Source organism: Cupressus sempervirens, chromosome 4, assembly GCF_028749045.1.
Source record: "Cupressus sempervirens isolate cs-2001-9-10 chromosome 4, ASM2874904v1, whole genome shotgun sequence".
NCBI classification, from domain to species: Eukaryota; Viridiplantae; Streptophyta; class Pinopsida; order Cupressales; family Cupressaceae; genus Cupressus; species Cupressus sempervirens.
This window is the reverse complement of record NC_143121.1, coordinates 163,552,492-163,556,877: the sequence shown is the minus strand read 5'-3', so window position 1 is coordinate 163,556,877 and position 4,386 is coordinate 163,552,492. Positions and strand designations below refer to the sequence as shown.

Genomic DNA, 4,386 nt, shown 5'->3' with positions numbered 1-4,386 from the left:
TTTTGGAATGAGTTGTTGAAGGTAAAATGGTATTTAATATTCATTTTTTAAAGTATAACTTTATATTTACAAATTTAGTATTGAAAGACAACTAACCATTTTAATTGTTTCCCAATTTGTAGAGGAAAGAATTCAAAAACACAAAAGTGTATAAAAGGAATCCATTCCAATACTATAATGAGTTAGCATTCATTGTGGGAAATGACACGGCAGAAGGTACTACAGCTACCATGGCTCAAGAGACAGAGGAAGGGAACATTATGGATGAGGCCATCAATCTTGATGATGTTGGGGATTTTAGTATACCAATTGATGCTAATAGTCATTTGGATGAAGGCTTTTCTCAATCCAACCAATCAAGTGCAAGTGGTAGTCAAAGAATATCACCATCTTCATCAAGGAAGGAAAAGAGAAAGAAGGCAAGCATGGCTGGTTTGATAGATAGCATTTTTGAAGCCATCAATAGGATCCATGAGGGCATGTTAAAGCCTTACATTGTCAAAGTGGATGAAGAGGATTTTGAATTTGTTGGAGAGAAAATATATGATGCCCTCAAAGGAATTCTCGGGATTAGTGAAGATTCAATGATAAAGGCCTATGATGATTTTTTGGTTGAAACCAAAAGAGCAAAAGGCTTCTTGAGAATGACCAAGGAGGAGCGAGTCAAATGCATACAGTTTAATTATGGAGGATTCTAGAGTCTTTGTTAAAACTACAAATTATAGTGACCTTTTATATTTGACTACTTCATAGCATGCCTTATGCATGCCTTGTGATTTTTATTAGCAACAAACATATTTTTATTTCTTGCCTTTATATTTGACTACTTCATAGCATGCATTATGCATGCCTTATGACCTTTATTAGATGCAAACATATTTTCATTTCTTAGTGTGATTTTATACTTTTATCCTTGACTCAATTTCTAGTTGATATTGAAGATGTTTGTATGAATGATAATGCTTATGCACATGCTTGTTTTCGTGGTTAGCCTGAGTTAGACCACATGTAATTATTTTCTATAATTTATGTATGATTACAAGCAACTATTCCTTTGCTTCTATTGTATGAACCTTTTAAGAAACATCATTATATTGTAACTTATTTTACTCAAACATATGAGTTGTCTACAATCAAAAGATTCTGTGATGTTATTCTTATATGGCCTAACCTGTAATTATCATTTGTTTGGATATGATTTTGACCCATGCATCTTGTTGCTCCATGGTAGATTAGAGTAGGTTCTTATCATCCCTCAACTTCCTCTAGCATTTTTTTAAGCTCTAGTTTTTGTCTATGAGACTAAATCCCACCTTCATATGGCACATTTTACACTATATTTTTCTCATCTAAATAATACACTCTTCCTGAGCATTCATCATGCAATTCCTAAAATGACATGACATCTAACTGTTCTATCAAAATGATATGTCATCTAATTGCTCCAAAATGAATTAGTGGTCATCTTGTAGTTACTTCTTATGTCTAAAATAGTTTTCAGATTGAATTTTTAACATTTTATTCAGTATTTATTATAGTAGTAATATCTGCATCAACATTACTAATATGTACATCAACATTTGACTTTAACTTTTGTGTTGTTTGGTTCCTATAGATAATGCATTAATTTTGACAATGTCATTTTTTTTGGGTGTGCACAATATTGTTATCTTCTTTATAGTCCTATTCAAGTAAAAATGATATCCTTTTCTCATATTGGAAATATCCGATGTAGACATTTAGTTAGAGGTTATTTTCCACTCCAATATAGTCCATTCTAAACTTTAGCATAGATGTCATGACAACAGTTGGCTTGATTTCTTTCCATTCAAGATGTCTATTTACTTAGATAGTTTTTATTGCTTTTTAAAAGTGCAAGAGTTTAGATTTGCTATTCAAAATCTAAAAACATTGTTCTAACTTCTATGGAAGAAAGAAAATCTAAATATGAGGCTCTCGTGCTCTAAAGAATCTTATCTTTCATTATATAAACCTCATTTTTGGCTGGGTTGTCAGTTGGTAAAACAGATGATCATTTTTAGAAACCTTTTTTTATTTATTGGTAAGAGGCTAAAGCCAAGATTAATTTTTATGTGTTTTAATTTATTATTATTATTTACTAGGGGTGATCACGAGTAGATTCAAACCCAAGACCTCTTTGAAAAGAGGCTCACAATTTACCATTGTGTTGTAGGCTCTTGCCTTCAGAAACCTATTGTTTGATTCTTCACTCCCATAAATAATGAAGCTATAAGAGATGCTATCCTTACAATTTTTAGGATTTCATATTTCTCAATATAGCAATCCAATCAAATTTTAATTTGGCACCACTAAAATAGATACAATGATTGATTTTGTTGTGAACAACTCCTTGGCTACATAAATTGATATTTAAATAGACTTTTAATAATGATTATAAAGATTCTGTATAGTGATTTAAAAGGCTTTTATTATAGTATGTGTATTTTCATGTAGCTAATGCACTTTTTATTTTGCAAAGTTGATGGCTTTAATCAATTTGCCAATATGTCGATGAGGTGCTAGACCTTGTTTTTAAAAAATCTCCAATACACCAAAAAATTCTGCATGTAAATTTTGGTGTTGCCTGAATAAGTAAAAATTCGTTATTAATTTTGTTATAAATTAGCATAATGAATAATTAATTATTATACTAGGAGCTAATGAAGATTTGCTATTGTAGGGACATGATGGATGTGGATTCTTTGATTGGGCTAGTGATGTACAAACAACAAGTACAATGCATGATGATGGAGTAGAATGCAAGTGTTGCAATGGTTAGCAAGCTGAAATTTATTGTTTACGATGTCATGTTTTCCTTTTAATTGCATTTATTTGTTGGGAACATATGTGAAAAAATGCATAGCTATAATTTCTATAAGGATTTTTATCGATGACAAAATGACTAATATCAAACTTGATTTCTATTATAAACTTTTGTTAAAATTTACAAATAAATCTTATCGTTAGCCTTCTAAATAAGACTATGTTCAAATATTGTATATTTCAATTTTTTATATATTTAAAGCCAAAATGTTTGTGTTCATCGAAAAGGAGAGATAGTAGGCATCTCCCTTGATAAGGACAAGATTCATAAGGATGGGAACAGTCTTTGGACCTTCCCTCACACATGGTTAAGGCTATTAGTCATTGATGGATCTTACCCAAAAATAAAATGATTTTAGTTTTGGTATTATATTCAAATTAATAGTTATATTTAACATAATTTTTTTATATTCTTTATGCATACAATAGTATTTATAATCAAATTCTTCAAATGTAATTAATTAATTTTTAAATGTTGTCAAATATTTCTAATTAAAATTTTTAAGTTTTGACTTCTTTAACATATATATTTAAAAATCACGCTTATAATGGAAACAATTTTAGGCAATTTTGAATATAATTTTAAAATAACTAGATTTAAATCCAATTAATTTAAGATCCAAAAGCATGGGTATGACAAAGTGAATTGATTAAACTTGGGTGCTTTCACTGGGAAAATAATGTGTGGGCTAAGCAAGCAAATACATTTGTGGATAAGCGAGGTCCACACTAAGTATTAAAACTTTGAAACACGTTTAACTCAGTATTAAGTGAAATATATTTAAAGGTTGTGATATACCTTTCTTATTGATAAAGTCAAATTTATAATGAAGAGAGTATTAAATTAATGAATTTTAAAAAATTAACAAAAAAATATTTTTTTAAACATCATATTAAGATTTAAAAAACAAAACTTATTCTAATTCCTATTTTTATTGATGTAACCAAACACAGAATAGTCATCTATTGATTCGTCTTCTAGGACAACCAAATAACTCCAAATGATATTCTAGAATTTATTTTTAGAATATGTGAATTCCAGAAGAGAGCTTATTCCAGAATAGTTTAGTTTCGTATTGAGCAATTATTGCAACCAAATAGGGCCTGGGGGATCCCCTTCTCCCCCACTAGATCCTTCTCTCAATACTGTTAATGGCACTTCTTCCACCACGTCAAAAGGTATGAATCAAAATTATATTATCCTCTTTACTTTTTCATAGATTCACAAGGTGGGCTTAAAAAGTTTTGCTTGATTTTCATTTTATTCATAACTAAATAATATTTAGCAAACAACCTATAATACAACTTTAATTTGTTGATATTCTTAAATAATCAAAGTTGACTTATATTCTTTTAAGCTTAATTTATTCTTTTAGTTTTTAATGTTTAGCTGTTAGTCCAATTTGAAAACAAAAAAATTAATTTTATTATCCATTTTATTGCTATATATGAATTTGGTTAGTTTTCACAAGATTGTAGACAATAATTAGAAACCAAAAAAATTAATTTAATTTATTTATATAATAAATAAAACTACACTTT

The 4,386-nt window shown here is 28.9% G+C and overlaps 1 pseudogene; it reads left to right on the top strand.

Moving 5' to 3' along the window:
- The first annotated feature begins 3,057 nt into the window (after positions 1–3,057).
- On the top strand, positions 3,058–3,193 carry LOC149560492 (U6atac minor spliceosomal RNA; annotated as a pseudogene).
- The last annotated feature ends 1,193 nt before the right edge of the window (positions 3,194–4,386 follow it).